General features: G+C 38.9%; 1 protein-coding gene across 5 annotated transcripts in view; it reads left to right on the forward strand.

Annotated features, from left to right (window-relative positions):
* Positions 1–19,922, forward strand: part of LOC122867597 (thyroid hormone receptor alpha-B) — a 141,426-nt gene that overhangs the window by 39,312 nt on the left and 82,192 nt on the right. For 3 of the 5 annotated variants that reach the window (XM_044178575.1, XM_044178577.1, XM_044178582.1), the window contains one exon: positions 13,254–13,332. The exons of the other annotated variants lie outside the window; for them this stretch is intronic. The gene's annotated coding sequence lies outside the window, so the exon portion shown is untranslated. The remainder of the gene's footprint in view (positions 1–13,253; positions 13,333–19,922) is intronic. 5 annotated transcript variants of the gene reach the window in all.

Consider the following 19,922-nt stretch of genomic DNA (forward strand, 5'->3'; position numbering starts at 1 on the left):
GGAAGGTCCACAGTGGTAGAGCTTTTTTTATTTCAGTTTTGGTCTGATGGTGCTCCAAATGCACAGTAGTTATTCTATAGTTGCTAGCATACAGTGGGATAGCGGTGTTCACATAGGCCAGCAGCAAAAGTTAAACTTATGTATGAACAGTATGTCATGTGGTCATTTACTGTTATACTGTTTACTAAGGAAATCAAATCAAAAGGACCCTTCATGGTAGATTTCCCATAACTTTAGTTGTGTAATAATAAAAAAAAAACCCAGATAACTGTGAAAACACTAATCCATAGGCTCATGGGAAAATTAGTTTTCTCTGCCATGGCGCCTGCTGGGTAAAGACTTAAAGAATGCAGATGTACAGTAGTGAGTGTTGCATCTCTACAGGATGTTGTTGGTTAGCTGCTGTTCTACCTTTTACCATGCATGACAGAGTACAGTATCTGTGCTGCGGCCGACAGCGCTGTTGTTGCTCTTGGTTGAAAAAAGCAACAGTGGCACATGTACACAATCAATGGCAGAGCGACTGGTTATAGTGTGACGCTGCCAGTACTGATGCTTTTTCCTGTTGCCTGTCAGACGCCCGTCTGTTCACGCGCTAGACCGCTACTCCACTGTTGTTATGCTTATCTGGCGAGGAGAAAGGAGAGGAGGGAGGTGGGAATTGGCCTGAACTTAGTCCAGATCAGCTGGGAAAATGTGGCTGCTGTGCATTCATCAAGCTGCAAGTAAGCTCCTAAATGTCTTTCAGCAGCTATAGCCATTGGAAAACAGGCAACTAATACTGCTGTGTATTGAATGCTGATGGTACTTGTGTTTATTTTGATACCTTCCAGAATTGATTTTGATTTTGCGTGGTATTTAATACAAATTCAAATACTGCTGTTGAATATGTGACAGGAAATGCTCCAGAATCTGATCTCAGTGATTGTATTTCCCATTGTTAACAACCTGTGATTCACATGCCATTATCTTTGCTTCAGTGTAAAAAAGCAAAGCCGGCGTAATGACGGCTCTTCTTTACAGCAGTATTGTGGGATCTCTGTAAAAAGGGCTTATGACTCTCACTCTTTTCTGTCACCTTTCTTTTTCGCTCTGTTGCAGTTTCTCACTTTAACTTTCTCTTCGCCTCTCCCTTCATCATCCTTTCCTTCTCAAATACACTTCACTCTGTCAAGCTGTTACTCTTTGACAGCGTAAATTCAGTCTCAGTCTCCGTGTAGTTGTATCTGCAGAGACCATATAACAAAGCTACAGTAGCACATGCAAAACCTGACAGAAAGAGAAACCTTATAGGGCTAACATTATATACCGCTGTGCTCTTTCATTTGGAGAAAATAGAAAATTCAGAGGAAAGCAGTGAATAATAAGAGCCCAGAAAAACTCACATGAAGATACATTCATACAAGTAGTTGGAGGCTTGAAAGGGCTTTGCAAAATGTGTGTGTGGGTGTGTGTGTGGTTCCCGTGACAGTGTGATATCTATATCAACCTACTGCGAATGTACTGATTTTTTTGGTGAAATGAAGGCAGTCTTGCAATATCTTACATTTTGTCCTTACTTCGCCTTCCTGTGTGAAAATAAAATCTGCCTGTAGCGTCTTGTATTTTTGTTCATATGTCCTGATTGACTGAAAAGATACTACATTTTTTTCAAAAGCTTATCTTGAATTTTTTCATTTGATAAAAGAAGCCAAAAGCGATCTTAGGGTAACGTTAATGTTAAATGTACAGTGAGGTAGATTAGATGTACAGTCTCTAAAGATGAACTAAAAAGGCAAGTGACACTTTTTTGTCACTTTTTTTGTGTGTTTTTTTAAGGATCAGTCTGTGTGTATTTTGGATTATAGTTTCATCTCAGCTGTTTCATCTTTGCTATCTATGAACTTCTGTTAAACTCACAGCTCTTCATTATGCAGTAAATTAAAGCAATATACAGTTGCTGCCTTTACAATTATTTTGCCAATTTAAGATATGTTTAGCTTATCTTCAGCTGCACACATATTGCAGATAACTGTCCTGGAGAATATCATAATTCTGAAGAATGGGCTGTGTTGTGATACCATCATGAACAAACAGTTTACAACAGTTTTCTAATTCCTAGCCGTAGCATTTGTATGCAGGCCTACTCTTCGTGCATGTGACTTCTGCTCTAATGAGTTATGTTATAGCTTGCAATGTCAATTCCATGTGCATGTATGTGTACCTCTTTGGTATTAATTTGTACAGCAGAAAGGAGGAAATGTTCAATTTAAAAAAATAGAGATTGGGCAGCAAAAGCGGATGCAAATGTGCCAGACACAGATACAAAGGCATAGATAACATACCCATAGCCAAATGTGACATCATGTGGTTAGTCACATGGTTTCTCAGTGTTTTGTGTGGGTGATCTCAACCACTAGCTCCCAAATGTCTCTTCTTGTGTCATAAAACACCACAGTTTTAATGGGGAGTTGACAAATAGACTGAACAGTGGCAGTGTGTGTTTGTGTGTATATGCATGCAAGTTTGCATACTAAACTTTCAGTGGACATGCATGTGATTGCTGTGATGAGTTGTTTTTTGTGCTTGGGATAATGCATCAGTTTAAATCAATGCGTGCTAAGAGCAAAGCTACATTTCAGAGGTTAATTAGATCCATGAAATTACAGGCGGTAAAGTTTTGAATGTTAAACTCATCATGTGGTGGAATCTGCAGCATCACATGGCTCCTCATGTCTCGTGGCTTCTCATCACGTATGTTCTGAAGGTACTAACTAAAGAACTCAGTGCACCCATGGCCCCTGCGGTGTGCTGGGTTATGTTAATGACATGGCTGCACAAAGGAACTGTCTGCTTTAATTATGGAAGAGTGTTGGGCTCATGGCTCCTGCTCTCCTTTCTGTTTCTTTGATATTTCTTCCTCTTCTTCCACGCAGTTCCTTCCTTTTCTCACTGCTCCGCTAATGTGGGCCCTTTGATTTCCCCTCCCCTGCACCGTGAGGAGCGGTGGACTAATCCTCTGAATCAAATGTGTCACCTACTTTAAGCAGGAATGAATAGGCCCTAGATTACCACCGGACACTAATCGCATTTAGCTTCCACGATGATAGCTTCTGTTCTGGGCTGGGCTGTGGGTCTGAGGCCAGGGTGATTTAATATATGTCTTGGGCTTTGGTGGGGCCCAGCTGTTGTCATGCACCTGTTGAGCTTCTTCCTTCCTGGATTCTATGGAGGGAAGCTCATTGTGGGATCATAAACATATTTATGGTTGGCAAAGATGGAGAGGAGTCAAGTTTGTTTTTTAAAGCACATAAAGAATCAATCAGTGTTTCTTACTAAACTTACTAAAGATAAACAACAATAACATAGGTGTAGACCATAGTTGTAGGATGTCTTTATAGCAGTGTCCCCATGTTTGCAGATCTCAGCAATTACTGTAACTTGATGAGTTCATAACAGAGATAATGGCCAAATCTATCCAAAAAAACTGGAACTATCCTTTAAGCTTTAACCTAGACCATAGAAGATCTAACAGAAACCGAGTTCAGTTCAGCACCATTTTGTGATACTTCATTACCTGACTTAAGTCAGGTAATGTCTAGCAGCACTTTGCTGGTGTAACTGCTGGTAGATCATAGGAAAAATCTAATAATAAACACACAAGGAGTTACAGTTGAAGGTTTTGAAGACAGCTCTAATTTGAAACAGGACTGAACTGACTTCCTCATCAAAAAGATGGGGAAGACCCATCTGGGAAAAACTGCAACCAAGAATGTTCATGTGTTTTCTTATACAAATCAGTGCAGAGCTAGTAATATCAACAGCATGTCTGAAATGGCAAATTAACATCACTCAAGAGTCTCCACAATATATAGCCAGGGCAAGTGTATTTGTATAGCAAATTGAACATACAATGGCAATTCAGAGTGCTTTACATAACACTTGTGAAACACTATTAGCAGGACCCGACAATATAGTGACTTAGTCATCAGACCACCTTTTATGCCTGTCGAATCATGCTTATGTTTAATGAGACTTGAATGAGAATATTGTGGACATCATGGTATTTGGTCAGTGGTTCAGGCACCCAGACTTACTGCACCCTGCCCTTTTTTACAAGGCACCAAGGCATGGCCCCCCATAAATAATAATGACCATACATTCCTTTAAAACCTGTCCGTCTTTTATTTAAAGAAACCCCAAATCTTTAAGAGAAATCATACTAACCTGTTTTACTTAAGCCAATTTTCATCAAATCAATGACATCAGCAGTAATGAAAGGTGCTACTGATAACATTGATAACATCGCGCTCCTCCTTAGCTATAGATTTAGCTTACTTTGTGCGTGTTTATGTATATGTTTTTATTTCACACTTGCTTTGGCATGTTTCCATGCAAATAAAGGCCCATTGAATTGGTGGTTAATGTAATGTTATCTATGGTAATCTTAGGATATGGCTAGCTAAAAAATTAAAATAACCCTTTTTCCCATCATTTAATAATTATAGGGGACTATAGGACATTAGGTAAATTACATTTTAATCCAGTCAAAGAGTACAGTGCAGTACATTGCAGGGATGCTATTGAAACCCACAGCACTCGACATTAGACATACAGCTACAGTTAATGTTAACTAGCCGCGTGCTGTTGACCTAATTAGTCGAAGTGTTTTCTTGCTGAAAACAAATTTCATAGTGGGTTATGACAAACAGCTAGCTGAGCGCCACACAGCAACAATGGCTACAGGGAAAAAGGATGACTGTATGATCATGTCAGTATTTTCAGATTTTTATATTAACGTGAGTACTGTAGCTGTTGTACCTCAGCGAAGTGTCTCATAATAGATTAGACTGCTATATGAGATGACCCTCAATAACAGTCACGTTTTAGGTCTAAACAGCATAATGAGCAGATTTACAGTAGCTCTGAACTTTAATTTACCTTCAACATGACACATTGGTAATATATTGGGATCCCACGTCCACTCCGTTCTTAAAGAAGAGCAACTGTCTTTTTATAAGCAGACCAGTCCGTCACTGGCCCGGTTGGACCGTACAGAAGCTACTGTAGCTAACGTACAGTAGCTCCTCAGGGATTGAAGCTGTTAGTTAATTTTGACTGGGTTATTGTTGTTTGGACGATTAAGCTAAGATAGCTAATATGTGCTAACGTCAGTGTCCGTTTTTTCCACACTTGTTTTCAGGAAAAGTGAAAAGCTCTAAAAGCTCTAAAGGACGTATTTTATATAGTCTTAAAATATTTGTCTACATAAAAACGTATCAATAAAACCTTTAAGGCACTTAATTAAGTCATGTTAATAATGTCTGAACTTTCAATAAAAAAAGTTTTGTTTTTACATTATACACACATTACATACAGTTTATCTGCTCCAGTGGACCCAGAAAAAAAAACCATTTAAGGTTGAAACATATTTTTAGTACAAACTATGTATTTACACCAGTCTCTCCATTTCATGCCCATAAGCAGAGAAGGATTTCTATAGCTCTAGCTGTTTCCTCAACCTCCATGTCCATTTCTCAACACATACTTGATGCAAATACAGTGCTGAGGGCACTGGAGCAAAGCTATTTGCAGCTTGACCAACAGTAATTTTCATTTTGACAAGCCCTGTTGCATTGTCTTCTCCCTGTTTGCCATGGCCTTCTCACTCCCGGAACCATCCAGCTGTGCAGCCTCTCATCAACGAGGCCTTGTGTCCCTTGGTCTCGGTCATGGTGTCTTTCTATCTTCGTCATCTCTCATTGCTATCCTCCTCCTCATCTCTCTTTGGTCCTCTTCTTTCTGAGTGCTGTGCCTTTTATGACTGCCCGTATTGTAAATCCAGTCTCTCACCAGAACAAAACGGCCGGCCATGAACATGCTGTCATCACCCCCCCAACACCCCTTCCTCTCTTCCCCAACCTGAATAGATTGACACACCGATGACCTGAAGGACATTTACTGTAGTTTGTGTGTGAGAGAGAGAGAGTGAGGGTTTGGGCATGCACATCCATGTTTGTGTGAATAAATTATTTTATCCATAGTTACACTCAGTGCACATGGCTTGAGAATTGATTCCTGATGTTATAGGCTACATCTCAAGCTTTATAGGCAGAGTGAAAGAATGCATTCAAACCCAGAACATGTTTTGTTTTGAACTACATGAACCATGTAGGAACATGAAGGAACAATTTTTTGTCCGTAACTTGCATCAATTCCAGACGGGCAATACAGATTCCAAGAAGTGTTTACATGTTTGTGCTGCTGTCATGCAATGCCTATCATGTTGCGGTTCTAACATGATGATGCCTTGACTGATTCGCGTTGCGGACCACAGAAACACGACATAGTGGGCTGTCACTGAAGGCAGGAGTTACCTCTCATTCCACAGGGTTCGTGCCTGAAAATAGGTCTCTCTCACTTTGGTGAAATCTAAGCAACAAGCTCAAATACAAAATAAATGTAGTTGAAAAAGATTGACTTGATACCTGAAAAGACGCTTCGGGTCGCAGTTAAGCACGTCAAGTGTGAGAGAAATGCCATTACATGGCTGGTATCTGTATAGATTAAAATTGAAGCTTATCTGCTATGGAAATCAATTCAAACCAATCTGTCTTTCAAAAACTGAGTATTTTTAAGTGAAAATTGGTAAAAACTGAAAACAAAAAGCCTTCATTTTACTGTAACCTCTGTGAGTGTGGCTTTCTTTTTATGGCAATTAGCCTATTTCTTTTCTCTAATTTTGCATTGGTTGCTATTTTTTTTATCACGATGACTGATGGTGAATTAAATATAGTGTCGCTGGTGAAACTGAACTTGGCTTTTACTCAGTAGGCTCCCATTTGTTATTTATTCAGGAAACAATCATTTTTGAGAAGCATAGGGAGAGAGCAAATATGGGTGGATAAAACAGTCCTGTTGGGCTTTACGTGTGATGCACAGGTCTCCGTCTATATATAGGCTTACCCTACTTCATTCAACAATGGCCTGCTCTTGTGTTATTGCCACGGTAATTCTTTAAATTGTAAAGATTATGTTCATAGATGCTTTAGGAATAAGCATATTGTATTGGGTGCCTGTGCTATTGGAGAAGGCAAATCATATTCAGCGCCCTTCATACAAAGTAAGTGGTTTGGTTGGTTGGCTGCATGTCCATATCAAGATAACAACAGATACAGGCAGCAATAGTATGCTAGGCAGATACAGTAGCAAGTGTGATATTTTAAAGTGATCGTATCGACGCCTTCATGTAGATAAAGAACAAACAAACAATTGTATTAAACAGATATAGCTAAAATAGAGATAATCAACATGCAAAGCAAAGTGCATTCCCTAGAAATAACCATGTTGCACAGTGTCTCTTTCTAACCTGATGCACAGCAGATGTAACACTTATTCAAAAAAGAGACTTGAGACTTGAAACTTGACTTGGACTTGCATAAAATGACTTGTGAAGCTCTCTGGCCTGCACACACTAAACAATATTAGAACACACAGGGGCTTTGGATGTTAGCTCAAATTTAGTACTTATTTTGACTAAGTGAGGTGGGTCAAGGTTAAGTGCAATGGACTGAGAAGATAGTGTCAAGGTGGTGATGAGTCAGATTAGGAAATTAAGCGCCAAAAAAAGAGTTCTGTTTTCATGTGAGCTCGGCAAAGCCATTGACAGGGGATGCTTTATACCAAGCCACTACAGATTGGTTTTGAGCCCTTTCCCACAGACAAGCCACAAGAATATCCATGATGCAATGTGCTGACGCAAAGTACACAAGTGGAATCTTGGCTGGCATTTTAGCTGAAATTACATGACATCCCTCCACCCAACCTAGATAACCAGTTGATCAAAACCATTGTAGCATATACTTAACTTATAATCTCTTCTGCTTTGACTTCACAAGACTAGCCCACTTTAAAACATTGCATTGTTAAGTATTTCTGGAGACAACTGATGCATCTAAAACTGCCTGCCTATCTTATGGTTGATTATGATGTCTTTTGCTGAAATTGCAGGTGTAATTGGGGCCTTTGTATGTTACACATGTGATGCTTTGCACCCCCAGAGCTATAGCTCTTTATAGCTTGCCATGTGTAGCCTTGCATGGCTCGGTCTGCCCTTTCCCTGAAGGCAGAACAGCGAGGCAGGATCTGATTTTTTTTTTTTCATCTACCATCATTCATAGTCCTGACAGCCTGTAGTTCAAAGTCTTACATTTGCCACCAGAGAGGGGGTGTAGTGGTGAACTTGGGGCCCACTGAGAGAATTTACCCTCAAGATGTTTTCAGTTGACTGTCCTCTGAAGTGGGAAGACTTTTTTCTGCCTCTGTTTTCGACTTCCTTAAGTCCACCGTGGCTATTTTATCTGGTGAGATCACATTGGTGGTGCTTTTACTTGGGCGTTTTTTCGAAACTTAGAGGAAGCAAGGAAGCACATATTCTACAAAACAACCCTCTCTTGCAGTGTGTATCAAAGTCACTTCTTTGGAAATGTAGAACCTTTAAGTTGCCACAAGGCTTTTAACTGTGATGCCTTTGCTGCAGTGCCAAGAAACAGCACTGCCTTTTGGTTTGTACCAACTAATGATTGCCTTCATTGTTGGATTGAAAAATACTAGGGCAAATACTCTGTTCCATAACAGTCTCTGAATGACATCTCATAACTTGCTTAAACTAGAGCTTGTGGTCAGATTGTTAAATCATCATAAACTGTATTTACAAGGCACATTTTACTAACAGTATGTTATCTTGCACATTTTCTGAAAACTTAAACTTAGATCAATATTCTCTTGTCTAATAACATCTTCATTGTCTTTTCACTGTGGTAAATGGTACCTTTGTATTCTTTCCCAGAGTTGTCATCCACAGTTTCTCAGATTCAACCTTGCACTTTGTTATGCAATATTGATAATGATTCTCTGTGCATTAGCCTATGCAACCTCACAAGCTCGTATTGTTTACTCGTAGCACCTGTGGTCGCTTTAACAGGAAATAGGAAGTTGCTCGTTTACAATTTGCTCTGCCATTACATTATTGTTGATGCATCTGTTGTAGATGCCTCCCAAATCTGCTTCAGATGTCAGTATCAGGTGATTTTTGGGCAACACACCTTTAAATGATGGTGTATTTGTTGCTCAGATATATTTATAGGTTTGAGTCTAACTTAAAAAATACAAAATCCTGTTCAGTGCAAAGAAAAAAGCAATCAATTAGACGCAATCCATAATGAAAGTTGTTGATCATATGTACTGTGTGACCTTTGCTACAGTTCAGTAAGGGCCATGCACATGGTTTAGGCCCACCTCATATACTGTACAATATTATCTGACATTGCACCAGGATTGGCTTGGTTACATTATATAAGATAGCTGTCCAGTCAGTGCAAATATAGCACACACATTTGATCACATGCCACACTAACGCTACTGAAATCCAACTTGACACAGGACACCCATCAGCATGTGCACAGGGCCAACAAAGTTTCACACGTACTGTACAGAACACACACACCCACGAGACAACGGTATGTTCACTTATATTCTTCAAGGCTAATGCATCATAGATGTAGGACTCTAGTTAAAGTTGTTTTCTAATAAAAAATAATGTGAAAGTTGTATTATTGATACAAATTGTACAATTTCAAGGGGTACTCCAGCAATTGAGTATTGGACATCCATAATGTTGGGGGACTTACGCAAGACAGATTAAAACAATAATGGTCAAAATCGAAGCAGCAGAGGCTGAGATATCCAGATGCTTTAGTCCTTAGCATGAGTCAGCTTTAAAAACACAGGATCCTACATTCCCATGATGCAACTCAGTAGCATCTTTCATCTGCCTGTTAAATGCCTGCATCTTTCTAACTTCATGCCAACAGTTGGTAATGCAGGATTCCTGCCAAATATTTCAAGTCTCATGCCAAACTCAAGATAATTTAATTCAAATTATTTTCTCCCTGCATAGCCACAGAAGACAACTGTTTTCACAGACTGAATAATACTCTCCATCATGGGTAAACTGACCTTTTAGGCGTAAAATCGGTGGAATTCCCCTTTTAAATTGTATCTGAAGAAGCACGACAGGTCACATTACTAATGTGACTAACATTAATTAGACATTTAGCCAATCATCAGCTGTTGACAGGCAGAATAGCTGTTACATTTCTGTAGGTCAGCCACCTCCCCAACAATTCAACGTAAATACCAAGTGGAGGATTCATATTGGTTTTTGACAACCCAATGCTGGTTAACCACCTGTCAGATTCCTGCCTTGAAAATCAACACAACATGGGGACTGAGAAATTTATTCTCACACACACCCTTTTTCCTCCCCTCTTTTCAGAACACTCAAATTATATTATTAGTTAGTTTTAGCTCCAGGAGGAGGGCATCATAAGACTGCTTCTCCATTCAGGCTCCCTATTGTTTGCCCAGTTCCCCTCACAGTGAACCACCTCTCTCCTTGTGCCCTGTCTTTCTTGCCCATGCAGGTCTGCAGGGGAAGAGCCCTCCAGCTAATTAGAGACTTGCCAGTGGAATTTCACTGCAACAAAGGGAGCTATTCATGTCGGCAGGATGGTGAAAAGGCCGCACTGGCAGCAGCGATAGCATTGAGGAGGAGGAGTTAGCAAAATGAAGAGACTTGACTTCTTCCAAAGACACCCAAGCTCTCGACTCAATGCAGTGCTGCCCCCACCCCTCTCTCCGTTTCTATTTTGCCATCCATCATCTTCTGTTGCTCTGCAGTGTGGGAGGGTAGATCTGAGTTGACCCCTGTCAAAGAATTTCAGCACAGGGGCTAAATCGTTGACCTCCCATCTTACCATGTTGTCTTCAGGGAGTTGATCTGGTGTCTCTGTAGCATATCTGACCTATATTCCTTCTGCCATACACTGCACAGACACAATCCATTTCACTAACTGCATCTACAAGCCCATAGATCCTTTATATAAACTTGGTGTATGACCTTCGGCCTCACCTGTTAGCAAAATTAGTCATATTTAGGGCACTTGCACTTCTTTTTACCTCCATCTATCAAACTATCCATCCTCTCCTCTCCCCAGCATTTCTACTGGAAAATTGATTCTTTATCCTATGTGCACTAGGAGTGGGCGATATGGATACAATTCTCTGTCACAGTATATGTCATTTTAAATCACAGTAGACTATATATGTTGGGTTATAGTACATTTTCTGGATTATCACTTGAGAAACAGTCTTGACCATGGAAACAGCAGTTGACAAAAAAATTAAATAAAATTATGGAGCCTCTGACTGCATCTCGCAGTCTTCCTCAGCAGATGAAGTTTGCTCAGTGGAAAGCTCTGGGAAAAGCTAATAAGTGGACCTTGAGTTAAGATGTATTTGTCAAATTGGTAAACTGTTCGTTGATAAAAAAAAACCAGACAATCCGTTTTTGGATAAGCTTTTTCCATAGCTTTCAACCACATTTTACAGTCTTCCTTAGCAGATGGAGTTTGCTCAGTTGAAAGCTCTAACTAATAAGTGAGTTAAGTTATGATTTTAATATTAAATTGAGAAACTGTTTATTGATAAAATATGAAGACAGGATTTGCTGTTTTTGGAATATCTAGCCAGTTATATACCTGAAAAATCAAGGTCCACTTACTAGCTTTTTTCAAAAATTTCAGGCGCAACCTGTGGTAGTCCTCAGCAGATGGAGTTTGCTCAGAAAAAACTATTAAATGGACTTTTTTTTTTTTGTCAAATTGAAACAAATAAGTGTTTTGAAGTATGTATAAAATAACCAGACAGGAAGGTACATTTTTGGATAAGCGAACAAATTAAATTAATTAAATACCTGAAAGGTCAAGGAATGTCATTACGTTGACTCAGAATCATATAAAAATACGACATTGCAATAAAACAACCTTGCTCGTTGATTTGCAACAGTGCCTGCAATGGCCTAATACAACTAATACAACCCCAACACTCTCACGTCCACATATACAAGTAAGACACACACACACACACACATGCATTTCCTCCGGCACTTTCCATCTGATGGGAACGTAAAGGCAATACAGCTTCCATGTGGGATTTTTATTGTGGGACACAAACTATAATGAGTTGTAGCAGGGATACATGTAAATTGCCTATAAATGCTTTGATATATTTTGCCATTACCGTGTTTTCTAATATGAAGTTGTAATTTTTGTAATAAACCGCACCAGATAATGGATAAAATGTTGTTTGTCAAGAAATGGTACCAGCATGTTACTCTCCCTAAAAACACAAATTGTCAATTTTACATTTCTGGTCAGGTACTGTACAGGTTAAACAAACAAGATACAACTTTTTAATAAGACATTTTGAAATTCGTTAGCTGTATTTTTAACAGAGCCAGGCTTGCTGTTTTCTCCCTGCCTACATGCTATACATGTCATGACTCCAGCTCCAACACACAGACACGATATTCATATCATTTTTTTATTTCACTCTCCACAAAGCCAACAAAGGCAAATAAGTATATTTCCCAAAATGTTGAACCCCTTCTTTAACCATATGGAAATTTGGCAATTCACAGCAGATGTTAGCGCAGCTAGCTTAGCACAAGAGTACTGCACTAGCTATTTATCTGAGATGACGAGTTAGTAAACATCAAACTCTCACCCTACAGGTAGCAGAAGGTCTGTAGCATGCATGCTAACATCTGCCTGATGTCAGTCTGTCAAAGTCTCTAGTTCCAATGCTTATTAATATACATTAAAACCAGTAATGCTAGCTGTAGGAGGATGTTTCTGCACCCATTATAGCATGACTGTGATGCCCCCATAGATAAATGTTTGGCTTTCATGTCTGTCTGTGAGGTAAACAGGCCGAGGATTCTGAGTTCAATTTTCACAGAAGGAGGGGGTGGGAAGAAATAGATGGAGAGGAAGAGGAATAACGAATGGGGAAAACAAAAGGAAAAGGGAGGAGAGCGAGAAAGAGGCAGACAAATACAAACAGGAAAGAGGGGGAAAAAAAACAAGGTCTTCGAACTAAGAGGAAATAGAGTGGGAAGGAAAGAGAGGAAAGATGAAGGGAAAGAAGTCAACAGAAGAAAGACAAAGAGAGCAAGAAAACTAAGCAAGAGGAGGACAGAGGGAAAAAGGGGATTTCATGGGGAGGAGGGCCGGGTGTCCTTGCTGGCCTTATACTGTATGGTCTTGTTTGTTTCCTATATGCTATATCCCTCCATTCCTCCTCTCTCTACCCTCAGCCCTTTTTTCTCAGCTGCTCACCCACCCTAACAGTCCTCTTTTCCTTTCTTCCAGGGCAGAGACAAGGCGGATCGCACAAAGCAGGAGGCCTGGGGAAACCATTAACCGCACACAAACACACACAATATGACTGGTAGGTTATGTTCTGCCAATCTCCCCATGTGTTTAGTACATGTATGTTTAGTATGTGTGCACACATTACAGACTCAGCAAGCGGTTGGTTTGGCTGCTTGTATAATGATTCAATATTTTTATGTCTTCTACTGTCTTCATTCTCTAATTGTGCGCAGTGATTTGTCACATTTACAGTATGCTCATATGCTCGTTGTCTCTGTAGCCCCGCTTCTAAAACTCACAGTTCTGTAGCTTATAACCAGGAAGGTTCAGTGACTGCCACTGAGGAGTTGCTACAGGTATTATAAGGGTATAATTTCCACTGAATATGGGGGCGACATGTTCCCCTCACTCTCCAACATCCGATTTTGAAACCTTTAAAGTTTCAGTTTGATTTATTCAGTAAAATCCTGTAAAACAGCGTTGGCTACAGTCTAGCTGTCAAAATTTAAATGAGTGAAGCTCATAAGTTCATAAAAATGTTGATACGCTCATCCGGGTCACCTTGAGTTATTACTGGGCGCTCACAGTAATAGTAAGCTTCTTGAGCAGTGACCAGTGCGTGGTCGACCTTTTTTGCCCTGTTTTGCCTGTCAGGTTCAACACAGTTTTTTTTTTGTTGTTTTTTTAGCATGCTAAAGGGCCCGATATTTCCCTCAGGAGTTGGTGGAGACCAAAAACAGAGAAAACAGTAGAGAGAATATTGATCAGGTGGCTTAAAAGACAACTCTTCATTGAGAGCAACGAAAAATCGGAGTCAAATTCCTTGAATGTGTACACATACCTGTCTCCTTGCATTGCTATTTATTTTATATATTTTGTTGTTAGAGATACTTAGGCTACATGTTTAATTCTTCTGTTTGACTTGAATGACATGAATAAGAGAGCATTCAGAACAAAGTTTACTTCATTTAGACAGTGTTTTGAACTGACTGGAATGCTTTAGGGAATATATATAAATATATATATTTACATTTTTACTAACAGTAAGCAGCAGAAGTAAAACTTATTACAGAGTAGACTTTCATTCATTTAAATCTTAATTTTTTTGGTCTTAGTAGTAGTAGTTCTTTATTCATCTAGTTCAAGTGACGATGACAAAACTGTTTATAAGTAAGATGCTTTTGTCAGTGGAAATCTGCAAGACAGGATTTTGAAATAACCATGTGATGGCGCGGGGGGGGGGGAATATGTTGATCTTGGAATCAAAGAATTAGACTTTTATTTAAATTCTGTTTCTGTGACTGCACAAAGCATCTTCATAAATCAACTTAAAGGCAAATGTGTCTCTCATAGTCCTGTTGTATCCTCCTCTCCTCTCTCCGCACAGCTGGAGAGAATAGGGAAGTACATAATTGTGGTTTAATCCTGCTCTAAGTCCTGCAGCATTAGGGAAGCAGCAGAGGGAGATAATGCATAGCAGCTCGGGAAGAGAGAGACGAAATAACCTCCAAAGTTGTTTGGACAGATGTTTGGTGAGAAAGGCTTTAATAGTAGAGAGCTCATACTGGACCAAAGAGGACTGGTATCAATCTTAGGTTGAAGTGCAACTTGGGAGAACTGAGGTGATACTACAGTAAGCCTTTGTCATTGCTGCTGTGACCACAAGTGATAACTCCAGGATAATAGTACATTGAAGGTTTGAGTGAGTCTCACCCTGGAACTGATCGGTGTCAATATACATATCAATAGCCTTATTGCTTATGAGCAAATGAGCTGTGGCGATCAATGCAACATGTGCACATCAGGTTTGGTTGTGTCCCACTCTTTTGCAGTGGGGGAAAAGGCTGTAAAGAAGTCACTCTTACTATTGTAAATAGTGCCTGTGTTATAATTTGTTATGATGCTGTTGTAAATAATTGACATCCAGGGTGTCGGCCCCTGACCCCTATGAAGTGAGACAGGTTAGTGGCCTAGTTTGACTGGAGTAAACGTTACTTTGAGTAAGGTTGTTGTTGGACAATCAAATGGTATTTATCAGTTATCATGCTATTGTACACTACAGAAAAGGTCTCAAATTTCACTGATTTGTTGGATTATTGATTTGACACCTTTAAGAATTCTAATAAATGCATTTTGTAGCCTGGGACACGAATAATTACTTGACCAGTTGTGCTCAAGTAGCAGATTCATTGGTACAAGAAGTGCAGTATAATTTATTGTGGTTTAAGACAAGCCAGCAATGAGGCGCAGTCAGTATGGTACACATAGTAATGTCCTGAGCCGATACAAAGGACTGGCATCGGGGCCGATCCGGCCATATTTGAATGGATTGGTATCAGCTAAAATAAAGCAGATAAAAAAAATCTAATCCTATACTTTACTATGTGTTGTCCACCTCAGCCTGATGCAGCGCTGCTCTCCTCTATAACAGCCAGGCTCTACAGTGCGAGCATTTTGTTCCATATGAGAGTGAAAATTGAGAGTGTCACATTCTCAGTTAAACTTTCATTCATATCATATCAATAATTTAAGCTTCTCAACTTTATAGTTTTGAACCAGGGCCTTCAGTATTTCATATCTCGTGAAAAATAAGTCAGGTTAAGTAGGCTGCAGCTTTTATTTCAATGTGTTAAACATATATTTAATCAACATTTACGTAAATATAATCAGACTCGGCATGGGCAGACACCCGATATTAAAGGATATCCGTAGTTACAAATACTGCGTCCAAAATACTGTTTGCTTAAGCTATAGAATATTTAGCAACTGCAAGAGGAGATGCAACGCTATACTTTTTGCCGGGAAAGAGAGCGTCTTCAATGTCACTCATTAAAGTGAGAAGCCTTGGTGATTCATGATGGTTGTAAAAGCTGTGAAACGTGCTCCCTTGTCACTGGCTCCAGCAGTGACCTTTAAAGCCACTTTCAAGTCGAGCTTTTCTATCAGAGTGGTCCCCACTGGACAGTATCTCCATGCTCTGCGGTTCGATGAAGAGAGATAGACGAAGAGAGATTTCGTCAATGGGGGAAGGAAATTGCTGGAGGCAGTGGAACTGGGTTAGGGGGACTGAAGGTGAATTTAGCCCAAGGAAGTGAGTCTTTCAGAGCGGGGATGGGGGTGGTACAGACATTAGACTCTCACTTTCGGGTTCAGGGGTTGATGTGCACGTGTGTGTGTGTGTGTGTGTGTGTGTGTGTGTGTGTGTGCAGGGGGGTACTATGCATACATATGCAGCCGTGTGTTCATGTGAATGTGTATCTGTTAGTGCTTGTGTGCGGGGTGTTATGGCAGGCAGACGAGGAGGTGGGATCAGTCTCCCATCACTAGGCTAGAGGCAAGCATTCTTAACACCTCATAAATCTCACCTGGTGCTACAGGACTGCTGCTGACATAGCTGCTGCAGTGCCCACTCGCACACATGCGTGCACACACCTCATACACACGTGTAAAAACTGTGTAGTATGCACATTTTTTAGTGGGTTCATGTTGTATGTTGTATAGTATATTGTATTGCACACTCGCAGTAAAGTCAGAGGCTAAGAGTCAGTGTTGTCAACAGCAGCAGTGAAATTGGAAAAATGAAATGATGTATAACGTGTCTGTATAACCTTTACATTTCATCCGTCTACTCTTTGGACATGCATAGTAATAATAAGAACAAAGTAAAGTTAGTCTTGGCTGCATTGTAGATGCACTGAATCCAACCCATGGAATTAATTCTGCAGCACAGTAGCCCAAGTAAAACTAATCCCTCTTCTGATTTGTACTGTTCCTCATCACAATCCAGGGACTTTTTTAGTGCTCACTGATTCAGTTCTTTTGGTAACATTAGGTGTCAATCACTGTCCAAACCCAGTTGAAAGTCTTAACATAATGCTCTACACAAAATTGTAGCTGTTTTTTTTTTCAGGCTGTTTAAGAACGTTTTTCAGTGGATTTTAATGTCATGTTTGCTGTCAACTCGCATTCTTGTGACTCTGATCCAGTTGGTATCCAAAAACATATAGTTTACTAGTGCTATGGTGTTTTAGTGGTTTAATTTGATGGACAAAGGAAATGGAAATGTGTCTTCTTTAGCTTTATTGTATTTTTATTCTCAGTGATTGCAATGTTTATAATCACTGATTTGATGATTTTTTTTAACCATTAAATAAAATAATTCACATATTCATTTTTCTGTAGAGATTTTCTTGTTACCTTACCTGTTTTGGTTGTGTAACTTTCTGTAAATACAGCCAGGGGACTCTGCACTGCACTAAAACAACATATTTTCCACTTGAGGAAAAAAAAAATCTGCCTCTTTGCTTTTGGGAAATTACAGTTAATCTCTATTGTGCTTTCTTATTTTCTTATCCGTTAAAAAGACTAAGGCTGAGAATCAAGCAAATTACCCAAATAACCTCTACTAAGGTATAATGAATCACTGGTCTAACTGCATTCAGATGACAACAATTACTGGCGTGTTACACTGGCATGTGTACTGGCTACTATGTATCTGTTCTTTGTGTCTCCCTGTCTGTGTGGTGAATACAGTGCTTTTACCTGAAAGCCCTAGTGTCCAGCTGAGGATATGGTAAAGCAAGATTTGGGCAACAAGTTTGACTGCAGAAGCAGTAAACATCAGGTGTAAACAGAGAATAGAATAGAAGAACAGGAATAGAATGCCTTAATTGTCATTGCACATTGTACAACGAAATTTACTGTGCAGCTCCTAAACCGTTCATTAACATTCCACACATGCACAAAGATGTGTTAACACAAAGCAGTAATACCTCTATACGAGTTTTAGAAAAGAAAAAAACTTACTTTCTCTCTAAAATTGGCCCCACTGTGCACTTGCTCTGTCTTTTTAATCCAAGAAAATTGGAGATGTGCAGGGGCGTATCACAAATCTCTGGACCCTCTACATAGGCATTCTCTATGGGCTATTCATTCTAGTATCTTTGTGTCTGTATCTGCATACTCAGCCCCCTTTTTTCCCCCAGTCCTACGCCCCTGCTGATGTGCCCACTCAGCACATATGCTCACACACGAACACAGGGCCAGATTCAGAGGAATTTGTTTTTGGAAAAGTATGACAGTTTAGCTCCGTTCAAGGTAAAAATCTGTCCGCCTGAGGTGTCCTGAGAACAGTCTAGCATTCTTCCAATTTAGCTCAACCAGCTCACCTCTGACAGAGAAGCTGTTTATTCACTAAAAAAGACATGACTTTGCTCACTATATGTTGCCACTGTTTCTGCAGGTGATTATAGATGTTTCATATGCTTTTAAGAGGTAACCATTCATTTTCTTTGGAGCAAAGTAATGTCATAGCAGGGTAAGGCATTGGTGCTCACCTTTCTTTCCTCATCACACTCACTCACCACAGAACACCGTGTTACTGCCACTCTCCTGTCTTTCCACTTTTTCACATGATGTGCAGAACACACACATGCCTGTGAAGGCTTGCGCAATAGCGGCAGGCAAAAGCCACCAAGTCACTGGCTGTCACACACACCCCAAAAGACATACATAACTATAAACATTCACATAATAATTATTAATTTTATTTACTTAATATCAACGTAAAAGGAATCTGTGATTAAAGTCAGTGTAATGTCAGTGTTAGCTTGTTAAATCAGTGATATTGGATTCTTTTTTAATAAGGAAGTAATAATATGTTGGTGAAAAAACAGTGATCTCAAATGTGCCTTAAAAATATTAGGGTTTAAGTTATTTTTTTTTCATTATTGATTAATCTGTTGATTATTCAAAGATATTCATTGTTCATTTTTGCTTGATAAATGACAGAAGTTAATCAAGTATCAAATTTGTTTGTCAGTTGATTAATTGACTAATTCAGTAATTCCCAACTTGAGAGAGGTCATAAGATGAGTAATGGGATAAATGAAAAAAAACATATTTCTGCTATACAAAATGTATGTGTGTATCTATATATATGTCTATATCTATAGACATATATATATATATATATATATATATATATATATATGTCTATATCTATAGACATATATATATATATATGTATATGTATATATATATATATGTGTATATATATATATGTGTATATATATATGTATATATGTGTATGTATATGTATATATATGTATATGTATATATATGTATATGTATATGTATGTATATGTATATGTATATATATGTATATGTATATATATATGTATATGTATATATATATGTATATATGTATGTATGTATGTATGTATATGTATGTATATATATGTATGTATATATATATATATATATATATATATATATGTGTATATATATATATATATATATATATGTATATGTGTGTGTGTGTATATGTGTATATACATATGTGTGTGTGTTTTTTTTTTTCTCTGGTGAAATCCTTGATATTTTCATTTCATTTTTCATTTTGGCACCTCTAAAAATCTTTCAAATGAGCCAATCTGAGAAGAAAAAAAATCCCACTTTGTTTAAACTGCTTACAATTTACAGTATGTCCATATGTTTTAACTAAAACTATATATGACTTAAGTGTGACTTAAAAAACACACATAAATGGCTATAAATCAAATGTAAAGGCTTGCCAAAATGAACAATGAATCACACAAAGATTCAAACTTACACTCACACAGGTTGGTGGACGCGCACACCTGAGAAACCCATGTAAACACAGGC

Source organism: Siniperca chuatsi, linkage group LG20 (genome assembly GCF_020085105.1).
Source record: "Siniperca chuatsi isolate FFG_IHB_CAS linkage group LG20, ASM2008510v1, whole genome shotgun sequence".
Taxonomy (NCBI): Eukaryota; Metazoa; Chordata; class Actinopteri; order Centrarchiformes; family Sinipercidae; genus Siniperca; species Siniperca chuatsi.